This window comes from Leuresthes tenuis, unplaced genomic scaffold (assembly GCF_036924035.1).
Source record: "Leuresthes tenuis unplaced genomic scaffold, fLeuTen1.0.hap1 SCAF_5, whole genome shotgun sequence".
Classification (NCBI taxonomy): domain Eukaryota; kingdom Metazoa; phylum Chordata; class Actinopteri; order Atheriniformes; family Atherinopsidae; genus Leuresthes; species Leuresthes tenuis.
Genome location: NW_027325359.1, coordinates 21,673,805 through 21,694,263, shown reverse-complemented (window position 1 = coordinate 21,694,263; position 20,459 = coordinate 21,673,805). Strand labels below are relative to the sequence as shown.

The window sequence follows — 20,459 nt, the reverse complement described above, 5'->3', positions numbered from 1 at the left end:
TGTTGATATTTAGTCGGTCATTCGCACCTTACCCGCTTTTGGCAAACTATGGCCTTCTTGCAGCCAAAAACCTCTGATCTCGCTTTTGATGATGTAAGGTTGGGCATTCAGACCTTGCTTCACCTGCTTTTCACCAAATATAGTCGGACATTCACACCTTCTTGCAGCCGAACACTTCCGCTCCACCTTTTAGTTTTCTATGGGGCATTCACACCTTTATTTTCACCGCATTTTATAAAAACACCACAGGAACACCGTATTGAGGCTTTGTTCTGACCGCTCATTCGGTGTCGCGTTTCTTTCAAGCATTTCTCCTGGTTAGCCCGCACTCGGCTCGCTCCCAGAGCCGTGTTAAAGTCTACTTCGCATTCACTCTCTTTTCTCAGCAGACTAAAAGAAACTTCCATCCTGCACCGCTGTTAGCTTTTTCACAAGAGCAGAGGAGAGCGCACCGTTCCCAGCGGCACTGCAGTACCGGGTCGATGCTTGGAGTGAACGGAGCAAGCTCCTTTTTCAACTCCTATTGATAAAAATCCATTTAATATGTAGTCCTTGCATAGACATATCACATATTAAACTGATAAGTACAGATGGATTATGTGCAATTAGTAAAGAGAGTAGAGGACGATCTCTCTCGTTGGAAGTCCTTACCTATATAACTTATGGGGAGAGTTACAACCATTAAAATGATGATACTACCAAAAGTTAACTATTTGTTCTCAATGATCCTCATAAAACCATCTGCTACTTGGTTTAAGTCACTAGATTCATGCATCTCCAAATTTCTGTGGAAAAACAAACCACCACGTATTAGTTTAAAAACCCTACAGAAGACCAAGGACAGTGGTGGATTAGATTTACCTCATTTTCAGCACTATTCCTTAGCCAATAGGTTACAATATATATCAAAATGGTTTAAACCTTGTTGTTGTCACAGTTCCCAGAGACGTTGTAATCGTTGAGGATTCTATATTCACCCCCTCATTAGAGGCACGTGTTGCAGATTGATGACACTGAATCTTCTTCTCTGTTCATTGCTGGCATCATTCCCAGCATCGTAAGTGTTCGTGGCATTGTTAGCCTCTTCTTCTGGATCTTGATATCGAGCATCCTTTTGTATTTCTGGTTTGTAAGTCCTCTCTCTTCGTTCACCGGAGTCTTCGTCTCTTTGTCCTTGAGTTTGGTGATTTTTTCTTCTTTTGATGCCTTGACACAGTGTGACAGGTGATACCACATGGGAGATCCTTTAACTTGGACTGCTGTCCCTGTGCTGCGAAATGGCTGTGCTGCTCAAATGGTCTCTCCTTCATCATATACACAGTTATTTATACATCACCTTCCACCATGAAGCGTTGTCCCTTTTTGTTTCTCTCTTTGTTCTTAAAATGCTGTTATGCATGTCTAAACCAATCCATTAAACTAGATCATTTTGGCAGTAAAGCGATCTACAATGTGCTTGGTCGCAAAGCTGCTCATCTGTGGTAAACAGCTCTTCAGAAAGGCATTCTTCAATTGATTTCACTCATTTTATGTAATAATTTTGTGATTTCCTACAAAACTACACTTCTTCTCCCATCTGTCTGAGTATTTAATATTGTCTGGGTCCCGTTAAAACATGTATTTTTCCCATCTAATTCCTTGTTTGCTTTAAAACAAGTATTCCCCATTTTCTATCCCTTCAGTAGCCAACCAGTTTGTATGGAGTACACTGGAGCAACTTGACTGATCAGTAAAACACTGCTTTTGTTGTCACCGCAAGGCTTCCCCCGTCGGTTGTTTCACTGAGACACTACTGAGTAACTACAACTCAACACAGTTTATACACATAACATTCATATACATACTAACAAACAAACAAACAATAATTTATCGCAATTTTCTCATCTCTGTTTGAACGTACACCCAGGTAAATATTCCTGTAGTCTTCTCATACCGACTATGGACCCATTCATTGTTTAACTTCACTGTTTTGCAAATCCTAATTGAATATTACACATTGACATTGAACTTTACTGGATAAGCAGGTCTTCATTGCATTCAGCAGCCTATATGTGAGCATTTATGCGTAAGCTGTTCTTCTTTGCATTTATCAGCAGCAAGCAATTCTTCACTGCACATGCATATGTAAATAGTAAAACAATTCCAATGTGTTAGCGAAACCTTCTATATCACAGTGGTTTCTAAGGTCTATGTTAAGTTCTTTGCCATCAGTGAGATGACATTGTTTACAAAGTGTGTCAAATTATCACTGAAGATCTTTTCAGGAATTTCAAATCTAGAAATGAGTTATTTTACGCGTGATTTTGCTACTGAGAGTGCATCTGCTTGTGCACATGGAAATATTTCAGACCATTTGGTAAAAACCTCTGTTGTCACTGAGCAGAATTGTTTCCCTTAACATTAATTTAGTTCAATGAAATCTACAAAATAATGAAATAATGAAATCCAAACAAATATGTTGAAAAAGATACACTGGCTTAGGGAATTATCTTCGTTTTGGTCTTAGATTGCCCTGTGGAATGTATTTTGCACATATTTGACCTGCTAGACAAAACTTTATTCATTTATTTATTCTAAAAAAATGTTTTTAATAATTAGTAAAACCATATGCTGTAAAAACCTGGTTCATTATTGCTTCCATCCCTCCTGTTGAGACATGACATGGTCCGTGGCTCAATACTGCAGCATATTTAAACAAATTCTTTGGCAGTATGGTTTTCCTTCCGGTCATTCATACGAGTCTATTGTAGATGGCAATTGAATAACATCTAATAATGCTAAAATATTTGTAGTTTATACATTTAGCTGTGGATGTCAACATACCTGTTTTTCCAATGCTGTGTTAACACATGTACAGTTGAGAAGGCATACTGACTGTCAGTGTAAACGTTAACAACCTTTTTGTTATTTAATTTACAAGCTTCAGTTAAAGCTACCAATTCGACTGCTTGAACAGAGTAATTTTTTGGTAGTGGTTGTTTTAAGAAAACTTCAGTTTCTGTTACTACTGCAAATCCTGTAGCATTTGTGCCATCAGGGTTTTTTTCCTTGATCTGTTGAATAAATATAGTTATTTCTGCATTTTCATAACGTATATCAGTTAAGTCTGGCCTGGGTAAAACACTGATGGTTATTTCTGGCTTTCCATCTGTGGGGTAGGTAGCAGTGTGGATGGATTAAGTGTAGCACATCTCTCGACAACAAGGTGTGGCTGTGAAGAACTGTTATGTAGGAGAGATGTCTGGTAAAGATATTTTGTTAAGTAACCATATCACAGCCACTGCATGAGGTACCTTAAGTGTTAATGGGTGAAATAACACCATTATTGTTGATGCCTGCACTGCCAATGGCTTCTGGCCATTGATTCAAAAGTACGATCTCGTCCCTTTTTCCCCCTTTCAGTGGACACTGGCCCCTAATTACCGCAATTCAGCAGGGGGTCTTTCATTAGGAGTACTGGACTCCCCCGTGCACGGTTTCAGCTCCGACCCTGGACAGCGGAAAAAACGTTGAGATCTGGTTTGAGGACCCAATTGTTGAGAAAAGTCTCTCAATGAGACTCAGAGTTGCTGGAGTCAGTTAATGCAAAGGTTTAATCTTGCAGCAAGTTCAAGAATGTGTGTGTGTGTGTATGGGTGTATGTGTGCGAACGTGTGTGAGTTTGTGTGTGTGAGAGTTTAAAGAACCTGTTATCCACAGGCAGGCCTTAACTAGTATGGCACGGGTCCAGCCTGTCTCATCTTTTTTGGAAGGTCCAGCGCTCGGCCGTAACCCTTCTGTCTGTTTGGACTCTCACATACATTCGGTTAATCATAGAAAAACGAGAACAAAACTTTTTAGCCCCTTAAATTCATAAAACAGACATGGTGCAGTTATTTCCATTCTAGAAAATAAGAGTAATCACCACCATTCCTATAAATTCTGGATATTCTAACAATCTGAATCTTTTTTAAATGTTCGATGAAGCCCTTTGCTGTTCTGTTTAGAGACTCAGCTGATCATAAACCAAGTTTTGCTCTTGAACCAAGCTTCTAAACTCTTCACCTTTTTCATTTCTCAGTTAGTATTCACTTTAAAACTGATTAAAAGAAAAATTAAATGAATGCCTATCAACAAATGTGGGATCTAAACTCTAGTGCTTCCTCTAAAATAATTTCCTTTCTCAATTCAGAAATGTGTGTGTGTAAGTCACAACACCCGTGACACCAAAACGGCTTTCTTTTCTCTCTTTTCTCTACACTCTGCACTGTGAGCACACACAACAAATCAGAAAGGCTTTTTTTCTCTCTTTTCTACATTATGGACTGTGGGGACACAAAACCGCTCTCTCTTTTTTTTTTTTTTGATTGTGTGCCAGGGCGTTGTCTCACGTAGTAGATTATGCTTAAGATACGAATGAGTTTATCAGTCACATCAGAATCCATACATACTGATCCTCCCGTAATAAAATGGTCGGATCTTATCAAACACACTTTGTTTCTTGTGACAAGTCAGCGAAACAGCGTATACACGTCAAGACACTGAATCAAGTTTGCCACAAGAACTCATAAGTTTGGCAGTATTGCTCTGCCGTCAGCAATCATACACCCATTTTATTTTCATGAGACATGTGCAGGCACCTGTTCATCTACTGTTCTATCACTATGAATTAGTTTATCTATTATCAATAAGGATACTTCTACAACTACTATCAAAGTATGTCCGGACTTCTTATGTTGTCAGTTGCTATATATCAATAAGTGGGTTGCTACTGAAAAGCATTAAGCATGTCACACAGCCCAAACATATAACATTTCAGGACACACCACACAGTTAACAACCACAGTGAAGCGTGTCAAAGCCCAAACATGTAACATTCAACAGGACACTTACACAACACATTCAAATCAAACAGTCAGACAACATACAAGAACCTATACCCCAGCCGGCATTGCTCCCTGCCTATTTTCCTACAACTCACTATGTGTGCGCACACCTTTATTCACAAACTCTTCAACTTATACTCTTTTACCGAAGCTGCTACAGCTCGATTGGCCAAATACCCTTAGATCCTATTTCGGTGAATTTGACATCTGCCTTGCATGTAACAGATTAGCGGTTTAGCAGTTTTAATTTAGTTTGAGTGAAGGAATTCATTTTATAGCAAAATCCGAAATCGTGAAGAACTCATGGAAGTAAGCTTATTCTCGGATTCCTGAATCTTTAGATTTGCTCTTTGTTTTACTGCAAAGTACAACGTTGAGCAGCACTAATGAGTTGTTTCTATTTTTGGCAGGCTTTACCTTTGCGGATGAAGCCCTTTCTGTCTGTGCAAAAGAAATCTTGTTACTGTGCAGAGTGACTTCTCTGAGTAGAGTCGCCTTACTTGTTGCGACTGTGCCAATGTTCGAAGCTGGAGTGCAAAGTTGTTGCTTGAATGGTGCTCGCTGGAGCGTGCGGTAGTGTAAAGTTATACCATTTAAAAGGGCTGAAGAGTGCTCAGTGCAGCGGGTGGGCCGAGGTGCAAAGTGACACTATGGCCATAAAAAGAACACCGCTACAAGTGCGCATTGTGCCAGGAAGGGCCCTCGGACGTGAACCAGTGGACAGTTATCGCTTCTCGGCCTTTTGGCTAAGATCAAGTGTAGTATCTGTTCTTATTAGTTTAATGTCTGATGTGTCCTCTATGCGAGGACTACATATTAAATGGATTTGTATCAATAGGAGTTGAAAAAGGAGCTTGCTCCGTTCACTCCAAGCATCGACCCGGTACTGTAGTGCCCCTGGGAACGGTGCGCTCTCCTCTGCTCTTGTGAAAAAGCAAACAGCGGTGCAGGATGGAAGTTTCAGGGAGCCCAAGATGAAACTTTCTTTTAGTCTGCTGAGAAAAGAGAGTGAATGCGAAGTAGACTTTAACACGGTTCTGGGAGCGAGCCGAGTGCGGGCTAACCAGGAGAATTGCTTGAAAGAAACGCGACACCGAATGAGCGGTCAGAACAAAGCCTCAATACGGTGTTCCTGTGGTGTTTTTATAAAATGCGGTGAAAAAAAAGGTGTGAATGCCCCATAGAAAACTAAAAGGTGGAGCGGAAGTGTTCGGCTGCAAGAAGGTGTGAATGTCCGACTATATTTGGTGAAAAGCAGGTGAAGCAAGGTCTGAATGCCCAACCTTACATCATCAAAAGCGAGATCAGAGGTTTTTGGCTGCAAGAAGGCCATAGTTTGCCAAAAGTGGGTAAGGTGCGAATGACCGACTAAATATCAACAAAAGTGGGGGCGGAGGTCTTCGGATGCAAGTGGGTGTGAATATCCTACCATAGAAGTATGGTGGAGAGGAAGCTGTGAATGGCCGACCATAGTTTGCAAAAAGCGGGTGAGAAAAGGTGCGAATGTCCAACCATACATGATCAAAACAGGGAGCGGAGGTGTTTGGCTGCGACAAGGTGTGAATGTCCACCCATAATTAATGAAAAGCGGGCAACAAGTAGGTTCGAATGCCCAACCATACATCATCAAAAGCAGGAGTGGATGTGTTCGGCTACAAGAAGGTTTGAATGTCCGAGCATAGTTTGTAAAAAGCTGGTAAGAAAAGGTTCGAATGCCTGAACATACATCATCAAAAGCAGGACTGGATGTGTTCGGCTACAAGAAGGTTTGAATGTCCGACCATAGTTGGTAAAAAGTGGGTATGAAAAGGTTCGAATGCCCAAGTTCGGCTGAAAAAAACTGTGTTCGGCTGCAAAAAGGTGTGAATGTTTGACTAAAGTTTGTAAGACAAGGTTCGAATGCCTGACAATGTATGATCAAAAGCGGGAGCGGAGGTGTTCAGCTGCAAGAAGGTCTAAATGTCCATCATTAATTGCTAGAAAACATGAAAGAAAATTTTCGAAAATCAATCTGCACATGATCATAAGTGGGAGAGGAGGTGTTCAGCTGCAAGAAGGTGTGAATGTCCTACCATAATTGCTGAAAAATGTGTTAGAAACGGTAAGAATGCCGGACCATACATCATCAAAAGCTAGAGAGGTGGTGTTCGGCTGCAAGTAGGTGTGAATGTCTGACTAAAGTTCAAATATATTAACAAAAGCGGGAGGAGAGGTCTTCGGATGAGTGGTTGAGAATTTCAACCATAATCTATAAAATGCGGTGAAAAAAAAGGTGTGATAGAAACCTAAAAGGTGGAGCGGAAGTGTTCGGCTGCAAGAAGGTGTGAATGTCCGTCTATAGTTGGTGAAAAGCAGGAAAAGCAAGGTCTGAATGCCCAATCTTACATCATCAAAAGCGAGATCAGAGGTGTTTGGCGGCAAGAAAACGGGTAAGGTGTGAACGACCGACTAAATATCAACAAAAGTGGGGGCGGAGGTCTTCGGATGCAAGTGGGTGTGAATATCCCACCATACAAGTATGGTGGAGAGGAAGCTGTGAATGTCCGACCATGGTTTGTAAAACGCGGGTAAGACAAGGTGCGAATGTCCGACAATGTATGATCAAAAGAGGGAGCGGAGGTGTTCGGCTGCAAGGTCTGAATTTTCAACCATAATTTGTAAACACCGTTGAAGAAAAGCCTCGAAAGCCCGACTATACACCATCAAAAGCGGGAGCAGAGGTGTTCAGCTGCAAGAAGGTCTGAATGTCCACCAATAATTACTGAAAAATGGGTAAGAAGAGGTGTGAATGCCCAACTATACATCATCAAAAGCAGAAGTGGATGTGTTCGGCCACAAGAAGGTTTGAATGTCCGACCATAGTTTGTAAAAGGCGGGTAAGAAAAGGTTTGAATGCCCGAACATACACAATCAAAAGAGGGAGCTGAGGTGTTTCGCTGCAAGAAGGTGTGAATGTCCGAGCATAGTTTGTAAAAAGCGGGTAAGAAAAGGTTCGAATGCCCGAACATACACCATCAAAAGAGGGAGCGGAGGTGTTCCGCTGTAAGAAGGTGTGAATGTCCAACCATAGTTGGTAAAAAGCGGGTAAGAAAAGGTTAAAATACCCGACTCTACACAATCAATAGCGGGAGCGGAGTTGTTCGGCTAAAAGAAGGTGTGAAAGTCCGACCATGGTTTGTAAAAAGCGGGTAAGAAAAGGTTCGAATGCAAAAATATACACCATCAAAAGCGGAAGCCGAGGTGTTCGGCTGCAAGTAGGTCTGAATGTCCACCCATAATTAATGAAAAGCGGGCAACAAGTAGGTTCGAATGCCCAACCATACATCATCAAAAGAAGAAGTGGATGTGTTCTGCTACAAGAAGGTTTGAATGTCCGACCATAGCTTGTAAAAAGTGGGTAAGAAAAAGTTCGAATGCTCGAACATACACCATCAAAATTGGGAGCGGAGGTGTTCCGCTGTAAGACGGTGTGAATGTCCGACCATAATTGGTAAAAAGCGGGTAAGAAAAGGTTAAAATACCAGACTGTACACAATCAATAGCGGGAGCGGAGTTGTTCGGCTACAAGAAGGTGTGAAAGTCCGACCATGGTTTGTAAAACGCGGGTAAGACAAGGTGCGAATGCCCGACAATGTATGATCAAAACAGGGAGCGGAGGTGTTCGGCTGCAAGGTCTGAATTTCCAACCATAATTTGTAAACACCGTTGAAGAAAAGCCTCGAAAGCCCGACTATACACCATCAAAAGCGGGAGCAGAGGTGTTCAGCTGCAAGAAGGTCTGAATGTCCACCAATAATTACTGAGAAATGGGTAAGAAAAGGTGTGAATGCCCAACTATACATCATCACAAGCAGAAGTGGATGTGTGCGGCCACAAGAAGGTTTGAATGTCCGACCATAGTTTGTAAAAGGCGGGTAAGAAAAGGTTTAAATGCTCGAACATACACAATCAAAAGAGGGAGCGGAGGTTTTCCGCTGTAAGAAGGTGTGAATGTCCGACCATAGTTGGTAAAAAGCGGGTAAGAAAAGGTTCGAATGCCCGAATATATACCATCAAAAGCGGAAACGGCGGTGTTCGGCTGCAAGAAGGTGTGAACGTCCGACCAAAGTTTGTAAAAAGCAGTTAAGAAAAGGTTTGAATATCCAACCAAACATAATCAAAAGTGGGAGCAGAGCTGTTCGACTGCAAGTAGGTGTGAATGTCCACCCATAATTCCTGAAAAATGGGTAAGAAAAGGTGCGAATGCCCAACCATACATCATCAAAAGAAGAAGTGGATGTGTTCTGCTACAAGAAGGTTTGAAGGTCCGACCATAGTTTGTAAAAAGTGGGTAAGAAAAAGTTTGAATGCCCGAACATACACCATCAAAAGAGGGAGCGGAGGTGTTCCGCTGTAAGACGGTGTGAAAGTCCGACCATAATTGGTAAAAAGCGGGTAAGAAAAGGTTAAAATACCCGACTCTACACAATCAATAGCGGGAGCGGAGTTGTTCGGCTACAAGAAGGTGTGAAAGTCCGACCATGGTTTGTAAAACGCGGGTAAGACAAGGTGCGAATGCCCGACAATGTATGATCAAAAGAGGGAGCGGAGGTGTTCGGCTGCAAGGTCTGAATTTCCAACCAATAATTACTGAAAAATGGGTAATAAAAGGTGTGAATGCCCAACTATACATCATAAAAAGCAGAAGTGGATGTGTTCGGCCACAAGAAGGTTTGAATGTCCGACCATAGTTTGTAAAAAGCGGGTAAGAAAAGGTTCGAATGCCCAAACATACACAATCAAAAGAGGGAGCGGAGGGGTTTCGCTGCAAGAAGGTGTGAATGTCCGAGCATAGTTTGTAAAAAGTGGGTAAGAAAAGGTTCGAATGCCAAAATATACACCATCAAAAACGGAAGCCGAGGTGTTCGGCTGCAAGTAGGTGTGAATGTCAGATCATAATTTGCAAAAAGCTGATGAGAAAGGTGTGAATGACCGACAATAATTACTGAAAAATGTGTTAGAAAAGGTAAGAATGCCGGACTATTCATCATCAAAAGCAGAGAAGAGGTGTTCGGATGCAAGAAGCTGTGAATGTCCAGCCATAATTACTCAAAAACGGGTAAGAAAAGGTAGTATTGCCAGACCACAAATGATCAAAACAGGGAGCGGAGGTGTTCCGCTGTAAGAAGGTGTGAATGTCCGACCATAATTGGTAAAAAGCGGGTAAGAAAAGGTTAAAATACCCGACTGTACACAATCAATAGCGGGAGCGGAGTTGTTTGGCTACTAAAAGGTGTGAAAGTCCGACCATACATCCTCAAAAGCAGAACTGGATGTGTTCGGCTACAAGAAGGTTTGAATGTCCGACCATAGTTTGTAAAAAGCGGGTAAGAAAAGGTTCGAATGCCCAAACATACACCATCAAAAGAGGGAGTGGAGGTGTTCCGCCATAAGAAGGTGTGAATGTCCGACCGTAGTTGGTAAAAAGTTGGTAAGAAAAGGTTAAAATACCCGACTGCACACAATCAATAGCGGGAGCGAATGTGTTCGGCTACAAGAAGGTGTGAAAGTCCGACCATGTTTTGTAAAAAGCGGGTAAGAAAAGGTGCGAATGCCCGACAATGTATGATCAAAAGAGGGAGCGGAAGTTTTCGGCTAAAAGAAGGTCTGAATGTCCAACCATAATTTGTAAAAACCGGGGAAGAAAAGGCTTGAAAGCCCGACTATACACCATCAAAAGCGGGAGCAGAGGTGTTCAGCTGCAAGAAGGTCTGAATGTCCATCAATAATTGCTAGAAAACATGAAAGAAAATTTTCGAATATCAAACCGCACATGATCATAAGTGGGAGCGGAGGTGTTTAGCTGCAAGAAGGTGTGAATGTCCACCCATAATTCCTCAAAAATGGGTAAAAAAAAAAGGTGCGAATGCCCAACCATACATCATCAAAAGCAGGTGTGAATGTCAGATCATAATTTGCAAAAACCTGATGAGAAATGGTGAGAATGCCCGACTATACACCATCAAATGCGGGAGCGGAGGTGTTCGGCTGTGAGTAGGTGTGAATGTCCGACCATACTTGCTGAAAAATATGACAAAGCAGTTTTCACTTGGTTTGAGTGAAGGATTTCATTTTATATCAAAATCCGAAATTGTGTAGAACTCGTGGAAATAAGTTTATTCTCGGATTCCTAAAGGTTTAGTGTTGTTCTTTGGTATACTGCAAAGTAATACTTTTTATTTTGTTGAAACCGATTCAGACATGGATAAATATCAAGGACAAAGCAGTTTTAACTTGGTTTGAGTGAAGGAATTCATTTTATATCAAAATCCGAAATTGTGTAGAACTCGTAGAAATAAGTTTATTCTCGGATTCCTAAAGGTTTAGTGTTGTTCTTTAGTATACTGCAAAGTAATACTTTCTATTTTGTTGAAACCGATTAAGTTAAAACTGCTTTGTCCTTCATATTTATCCATGTCATAATAGCTTTAAACAAAAAAGAACGTTGTACTTTGCAGGATAGGAAAGAACAACTCTAAACCTTTTCAGGAATCCGAGAATAAGCTTCTTATCACCAGTTCTACACAATTTCGGATTTTGATATAAAATGAATTCCTTCACTCAAACCAAGTTAAAACTGCTTTGTCCTTCATATTTATCCATGTCTGAATAGGTTTCAACAAAAAAGAAAGTATTAATTTGCAGTATACCAAAGAACAACACTAAACCTTTAGGAATCCGAGAATAAGCTTCTTATCACCAGTTCTACGCAATTTCGGATTTTGATATCAAATCAATTCCTTCACTCAAACCAAGTTAAAACTGCTTTGTCCTTAATATTTATCCATGTCTGAATAGGTTTCAACAAAAAAGAAAGTATTACTTTGCAGTATACCAAAGAACAACACTAAACCTTTAGGAATCCGAGAATAAGCTTCTTATCGCCAGTTCTACACAATTTCGGATTTTGATATAAAATGAATTCCTTCACTCAAACCAAGTTAAAACTGCTTTGTCCTTAATATTTATCCGTGTCTGAATAGGTTTCAACAAAAAAGAAAGTATTACTTTACAGTATACCAAAGAACAACACTAAACCTTTAGGAATCCGAGAATAAGCTTCTTATCACCAGTTCTACACAATTTCGGATTTTGATATAAAATGAATTCCTTCACTCAAACCAAGTTAAAACTGCTTTGTCCTTCATATTTATCCATGTCTGAATGGGTTTCAACAAAATAGAAAGTATTACTTTGCAGTATACCAAAGAACAACACTAAACCTTTAGGAATCCGAGAATAAACTTATTTCCACGAGTTCTACACAATTTCGGATTTTGATATAAAATGAATTCCTTCACTCAAACCAAGTGAAAACTGCTTTGTCATATTTTTCAGCAAGTATGGTCGGACATTCACACCTACTCACAGCCGAACACCTCCGCTCCCGCATTTGATGGTGTATAGTCGGGCATTCTCACCATTTCTCATCAGGTTTTTGCAAATTATGATGACATTCACACCTGCTTTTGATGTTGTATGGTTGGGCATTCGCACCTTTTTTTACCCATTTTTCAGGAATTATGGGTGGACATTCACACCATCTTACAGCTGAACACCTCCTCTCCCGCATATGATCATGTGCGGTTTGATATTCGAAAAATTTTCTTTCATGTTTTCTAGCAATTATTGATGGACATTGAGACCTTCTTGCAGCTGAACACCTCTGCTCCCGCTTTTGATGGTGTATAGTTGGGCTTTCGAGCCTTTTCTTCCCCGGTTTTTACAAATTATGGTTGGACATTCAGACCTTCTTGCAGCCGAAAACCTCCGCTCCCTCTTTTGATCATACATTGTCGGGCATTCGCACCTTTTCTTAACCACTTTTTACAAAACATGGTTGGACTTTCACACTTTCTTGTAGCCGAACACATCCCTTCCCGCTATTGATTGTGTACAGTCGGGTATTTTAACCTTTTCTTACCCGCTTTTTACCAACTACGGTCGGACATTCACACTTTCTTATGGCGGAACACCTCCGCTCCCTCTTTTGATGGTGTATGTTCGGGCATTCGAACCTTTTCTTACCCGCTTTTTACAAACTATGCTCGGACATTCAAACCTTCTTGTAGCCGAACACATCCAGTCCTGCTTTTGATGATGTATGGTTGGGCATTCGCACCTTTTTTTTTTACCCATTTTTGAGGAATTATGGGTGGACAATCACACCTTCTTGCAGCTGAACACCTCCTCTCCCACTTATGATCATGTGCGGTTGGATATTCGAACATTTTTTTTCATGTTTTCTAGCAATTATTGATGGACATTCAGACCTTCTTGCAGCTGAACACCTCCGCTCCCGCTTTTGATGGTGTATAGTCGGGCTTCCGAGCCTTTTCTTCCCCGGTTTTTACAAATTATGGTTGGACATTTAGACCTTCTTGCAGCCGAAAACCTCCGTTCCCTCTTTTGATCATACATTGTCGGGCATTCGCACCTTTTCTTACCCGCTTTTTACAAACCATGGTCGGACTTTCACACCTTCTTGCAGCCGAACACCTCCGCTTCCGCTTTTGATGGTATATATTCGGGCATTCGAACCTTTTCTTACCCACTTTTTACCAACTATGGTCGGACATTCACACCGTCTTTCAAGTGTAACACCTCCGCTCCCTCTTTTGATGGTGTATGTTCGGGCATTCGCACCTTTTCTTACCCGCTTTTTACAAACTATGCTCGGACATTCAAACCTTCTTGTAGCCAAACACATCCACTCCTGCTATTGATTGTGTACAGTCTGGTATTTTAACCTTTTCTTACCCGCTTTTTACCAATTATGGTGGGACATTCACACCTTCTTACAGCGGAACACCTCCGCTCCCTGTTTTGATCATTTATGGTCTGGCAATACTACCTTTTCTTACCCGTTTTTGAGTTATTATGGCTGGACATTCACAGCTTCTTGCAGCCGAACACCTCTTCTCCGGCTTTTGATGATGAATGGTCCGGCATTCGAACCTTTTCTAACACATTTTTCAGCAATTATTGTCGGTCATTCACACCTTTCTCATCAGCTTTTTACAAATTATGATCTGACATTCACAACTACTTGCAGCCGAACACCTCGGCTTCCGCTTTTGATGGTGTATATTTTGGCATTCGAACCTTTTCTTACCCGCTTTTTACAAACCATGGTCGGACTTTCATACCTTCTTTTAGCCGAACAACTCCGCTCCCGCTATTGATTGTGTAGAGTTGGGTATTTTAGCCTTTTCTTACCCGCTTTTTACCAACTATGGTCGGACATTCACACCTTCTTACAGCGGAACACCTCCGCTCCCTCTTTTGATGGTGTATGTTCTGGCATTCGAACCTTTTCTTACCCACTTTTTACAAACTATGCTCGGACATTCACACCTTCTTGCAGTGAAACACCTCCGCTCCCTCTTTTGATTGTGTATGTTCGGGCATTCGAACCTTTTCTTACCCGCCTTTTACAAACTATGGTCGGACATTTAAACCTTCTTGTGGCCGAACACATCCACTTCTGCTTGTGATGATGTATAGTTGGGCATTCACACCTTTTCTTACCCATTTTTCAGTAATTATTGGTGGACATTCAGACCTTCTTGCAGCTGAACACCTCCGCTCCCGCTTTTGATGGTGTATAGTCGGGCTTTCGAGCCTTTTCTTCAACGGTGTTTACAAATTATGGTTGGAAATTCAGACCTTGCAGCCGAACAACTCCGCTCCCTCTTTTGATCATACATTGTCGGGCATTCGCACCTTGTCTTACCCGCTTTTTACAAACCATGGTCGGACTTTCACACCTTCTTGTAGCCGAACAACTCCGCTCCCGCTATTGATTGTGTACAGTCCGGTTTTTTAACCTTTTCTTACCCGCTTTATACCAACTATGGTCGGACATTCGCAGCATCTTACAGCGGAACACCTCCGCTCCCTCTTTTGATGGTGTATGTTCGGGCATTCGAACTTTTTCTTACCCGCTTTTTACAAACTATGGTTGGACATTCAAACCTTCTTGTAGCAGAACACATCCACTTCTTCTTTTGATGATGTATGGTTGGGCATTCGCACCTTTTCTTACCCATTTTTCAGGAATTATGGGTGGATATTCACACCTACTTGCAGTCGAACAGCTCTGCTCCCACTTTTGATTATGTTTGGTTGGATATTCGAACCTTTTCTTAACTGCTTTTTACAAACTTTGGTCGGACGATCACACCTTCTTGCAGCCGAACACCTCCGCTTCCGCTTTTGATGGTATATATTCGGGCATTCGAACCTTTTCTTACCCACTTTTTACCAACTATGGTCGGACATTCACACCGTCTTTCAAGTGTAACACCTCCGCTCCCTCTTTTGATGGTGTATGTTCGGGCATTCGCACCTTTTCTTACCCGCTTTTTACAAACTATGGTCGTACATTCAAACCTTCTTGTAGCCGAAAACCTCCGTTCCCGCTTTTGATGGTGTATAGTCGGGCTTCCGAGCCTTTTCTTCCCCGGTTTTTACAAATTATGGTTGGACATTTAGACCTTCTTGCAGCCGAAAACCTCCGTTCCCTCTTTTGATCATACATTGTCGGGCATTCGCACCTTTTCTTACCCGCTTTTTACAAACCATGGTCGGACTTTCACACCTTCTTGCAGCCGAACACCTCCGCTTCCGCTTTTGATGGTATATATTCGGGCATTCGAACCTTTTCTTACCCACTTTTTACCAACTATGGTCGGACATTCACACCGTCTTTCAAGTGTAACACCTCCGCTCCCTCTTTTGATGGTGTATGTTCGGGCATTCGCACCTTTTCTTACCCGCTTTTTACAAACTATGCTCGGACATTCAAACCTTCTTGTAGCCAAACACATCCACTCCTGCTTTTGTTGATGTATGGTTGGGCATTCGAACCTACTTGTTGCCCGCTTTTCATTAATTATGGGTGGACATTCACACCTTGTCACAGCCAAACACCTCCGCTCCCTGTTTTGATCATGTATGGTTGGACATTCGCACCTTTTCTCACCCGCTTTTTGCAAACTATGGTCGGCCATTCACAGCTTCCTCTCCACCATACTTGTATGGTGGGATATTCACACCCACTTGCATCCGAAGACCTCCGCCCCCACTTTTGTTGATATTTAGTCGGTCATTCGCACCTTACCCGCTTTTGGCAAACTATGGCCTTCTTGCAGCCAAAAACCTCTGATCTCGCTTTTGATGATGTAAGGTTGGGCATTCAGACCTTGCTTCACCTGCTTTTCACCAAATATAGTCGGACATTCACACCTTCTTGCAGCCGAACACTTCCGCTCCACCTTTTAGTTTTCTATGGGGCATTCACACCTTTATTTTCACCGCATTTTATAAAAACACCACAGGAACACCGTATTGAGGCTTTGTTCTGACCGCTCATTCGGTGTCGCGTTTCTTTCAAGCATTTCTCCTGGTTAGCCCGCACTCGGCTCGCTCCCAGAGCCGTGTTAAAGTCTACTTCGCATTCACTCTCTTTTCTCAGCAGACTAAAAGAAACTTCCATCCTGCACCACTGTTAGCTTTTTCACAAGAGCAGAGGAGAGCGCACCGTTCCCAGCGGCACTGCAGTACCGGGTCGATGCTTGGAGTGAACGGAGCAAGCTCCTTTTTCAACTCCTATTGATAAAAATCCATTTAATATGTAGTCCTTGCATAGACATATCACATATTAAACTGATAAGTACAGATGGATTATGTGCAATTAGTAAAGAGAGTAGAGGACGATCTCTCTCGTTGGAAGTCCTTACCTATATCACTTATGGGGAGAGTTACAACCATTAAAATGATGATACTACCAAAAGTTAACTATTTGTTCTCAATGATCCTCATAAAACCATCTGCTACTTGGTTTAAGTCACTAGATTCATGCATCTCCAAATTTCTGTGGAAAAACAAACCACCACGTATTAGTTTAAAAACCCTACAGAAGACCAAGGACAGTGGTGGATTAGATTTACCTCATTTTCAGCACTATTCCTTAGCCAATAGGTTACAATATATATCAAAATGGTTTAAACCTTGTTGTTGTCACAGTTCCCAGAGACGTTGTAATCGTTGAGGATTCTATATTCACCCCCTCATTAGAGGCACGTGTTGCAGATTGATGACACTGAATCTTCTTCTCTGTTCATTGCTGGCATCATTCCCAGCATCGTAAGTGTTCGTGGCATTGTTAGCCTCTTCTTCTGGATCTTGATATCGAGCATCCTTTTGTATTTCTGGTTTGTAAGTCCTCTCTCTTCGTTCACCGGAGTCTTCGTCTCTTTGTCCTTGAGTTTGGTGATTTTTTCTTCTTTTGATGCCTTGACACAGTGTGACAGGTGATACCACATGGGAGATCCTTTAACTTGGACTGCTGTCCCTGTGCTGCGAAATGGCTGTGCTGCTCAAATGGTCTCTCCTTCATCATATACACAGTTATTTATACATCACCTTCCACCATGAAGCGTTGTCCCTTTTTGTTTCTCTCTTTGTTCTTAAAATGCTGTTATGCATGTCTAAACCAATCCATTAAACTAGATCATTTTGGCAGTAAAGCGATCTACAATGTGCTTGGTCGCAAAGCTGCTCATCTGTGGTAAACAGCTCTTCAGAAAGGCATTCTTCAATTGATTTCACTAATTTTATGTAATAATTTTGTGATTTCCTACAAAACTACACTTCTTCTCCCATCTGTCTGAGTATTTAATATTGTCTGGGTCCCGTTAAAACATGTATTTTTCCCATCTAATTCCTTGTTTGCTTTAAAACAAGTATTCCCCATTTTCTATCCCTTCAGTAGCCAACCAGTTTGTATGGAGTACACTGGAGCAACTTGACTGATCAGTAAAACACTGCTTTTGTTGTCACCGCAAGGCTTCCCCCGTCGGTTGTTTCACTGAGACACTACTGAGTAACTACAACTCAACACAGTTTATACACATAACATTCATATACATACTAACAAACAAACAAACAATAATTTATCGCAATTTTCTCATCTCTGTTTGAACGTACACCCAGGTAAATATTCCTGTAGTCTTCTCATACCGACTATGGACCCATTCATTGTTTAACTTCACTGTTTTGCAAATCCTAATTGAATATTACACATTGACATTGAACTTTACTGGATAAGCAGGTCTTCATTGCATTCAGCAGCCTATATGTGAGCATTTATGCGTAAGCTGTTCTTCTTTGCATTTATCAGCAGCAAGCAATTCTTCACTGCACATGCATATGTAAATAGTAAAACAATTCCAATGTGTTAGCGAAACCTTCTATATCACAGTGGTTTCTAAGGTCTATTTTAAGTTCTTTGCCATCAGTGAGATGACATTGTTTACAAAGTGTGTCAAATTATCACTGAAGATCTTTTCAGGAATTTCAAATCTAGAAATGAGTTATTTTACGCGTGATTTTGCTACTGAGAGTGCATCTGCTTGTGCACATGGAAATATTTCAGACCATTTGGTAAAAACCTCTGTTGTCACTGAGCAGAATCGTTTCCCTTAACATTAATTTAGTTCAATGAAATCTACAAAATAATGAAATAATGAAATCCAAACAAATATGTTGAAAAAGATACACTGGCTTAGGGAATTATCTTCGTTTTGGTCTTAGATTGCCCTGTGGAATGTATTTTGCACATATTTGACCTGCTAGACAAAACTTTATTCATTTATTTATTCTAAAAAAATGTTTTTAATAATTAGTAAAACCATATGCTGTAAAAACCTGGTTCATTATTGCTTCCATCCCTCCTGTTGAGACATGACATGGTCCGTGGCTCAATACTGCAGCATATTTAAACAAATTCTTTGGCAGTATGGTTTTCCTTCCGGTCATTCATACGAGTCTATTGTAGATGGCAATTGAATAACATCTAATAATGCTAAAATATTTGTAGTTTATACATTTAGCTGTGGATGTCAACATACCTGTTTTTCCAATGCTGTGTTAACACATGTACAGTTGAGAAGGCATACTGACTGTCAGTGTAAACGTTAACAACCTTTTTGTTATTTAATTTACAAGCTTCAGTTAAAGCTACCAATTCGACTGCTTGAACAGAGTAATTTTTTGGTAGTGGTTGTTTTAAGAAAACTTCAGTTTCTGTTACTACTGCAAATCCTGTAGCATTTGTGCCATCAGGGTTTTTTTCCTTGATCTGTTGAATAAATATAGTTATTTCTGCATTTTCATAACGTATATCAGTTAAGTCTGGCCTGGGTAAAACACTGATGGTTATTTCTGGCTTTCCATCTGTGGGGTAGGTAGCAGTGTGGATGGATTAAGTGTAGCACATCTCTCGACAACAAGGTGTGGCTGTGAAAGAAGAACTGTTATGTAGGAGAGATGTCTGGTAAAGATATTTTGTTAAGTAACCATATCACAGCCACTGCATGAGGTACCTTAAGTGTTAATGGGTGAAATAACACCATTATTGTTGATGCCTGCACTGCCAATGGCTTCTGGCCATTGATTCAAAAGTACGATCTCGTCCCTTTTTCCCCCTTTCAGTGGACACTGGCCCCTAATTACCGCAATTCAGCAGGGGGTCTTTCATTAGGAGTACTGGACTCCCCCGTGCACGGTTTCAGCTCCGACCCTGGACAGCGGAAAAAACGTTGAGATCTGGTTTGAGGACCCAATTGTTGAGAAAAGTCTCTCAATGAGACTCAGAGTTGCTGGAGTCAGTTAATGCAAAGGTTTAATCTTGCAGCAAGTTCAAGAATGTGTGTGTGTATGGGTGTATGTGTGCGAACGTGTGTGAGTTTGTGTGTGTGAGAGTTTAAAGAACCTGTTATCCACAGGCAGGCCTTAACTAGTATGGCACGGGTCCAGCCTGTCTCATCTTTTTTGGAAGGTCCAGCGCTCGGCCGTAACCCTTCTGTCTGTTTGGACTCTCACATACATTCGGTTAATCATAGAAAAACGAGAACAAAACTTTTTAGCCCCTTAAATTCATAAAACAGACATGGTGCAGTTATTTCCATTCTAGAAAATAAGAGTAATCACCACCATTCCTATAAATTCTGGATATTCTAACAATCTGAATCTTTTTTAAATGTTCGATGAAGCCCTTTGCTGTTCTGTTTAGAGACTCAGCTGATCATAAACCAAGTTTTGCTCTTGAACCAAGCTTCTAAACTCTTCACCTTTTTCATTTCTCAGTTAGTATTCACTTTAAAACTGATTAAAAGAAAAATTAAATGAATGCCTATCAACAAATGTGGGATCTAAACTCTAGTGCTTCCTCTAAAATAATTTCCTTTCTCAATTCAGAAATGTGTGTGTGTAAGTCACAACACCCGTGACACCAAAACGGCTTTCTTTTCTCTCTTTTCTCTACACTCTGCACTGTGAGCACACACAACAAATCAGAAAGGCTTTTTTTCTCTCTTTTCTACATTATGGACTGTGGGGACACAAAACCGCTCTCTCTTTTTTTTTTTTTTGATTGTGTGCCAGGGCGTTGTCTCACGTAGTAGATTATGCTTAAGATACGAATGAGTTTATCAGTCACATCAGAATCCATACATACTGATCCTCCCGTAATAAAATGGTCGGATCTTA

General features: G+C 41.1%; 1 non-coding gene and 2 pseudogenes across 1 annotated transcript; 1 reads left to right on the top strand and 2 right to left on the bottom strand.

Moving 5' to 3' along the window:
• Positions 1-441: 441 nt before the first annotated feature.
• On the bottom strand, positions 442-618 carry LOC140308058 (U2 spliceosomal RNA; annotated as a pseudogene).
• Positions 619-5,591: 4,973 nt separating this feature from the next.
• LOC140308016 (U2 spliceosomal RNA) lies at positions 5,592-5,782 on the top strand. Its single transcript, XR_011916029.1, has one exon. It is a non-coding gene; the product is annotated as a U2 spliceosomal RNA (small nuclear RNA).
• Positions 5,783-16,438: 10,656 nt separating this feature from the next.
• LOC140308057 (U2 spliceosomal RNA) lies at positions 16,439-16,615 on the bottom strand (annotated as a pseudogene).
• Between the last annotated feature and the right edge of the window lie 3,844 nt (positions 16,616-20,459).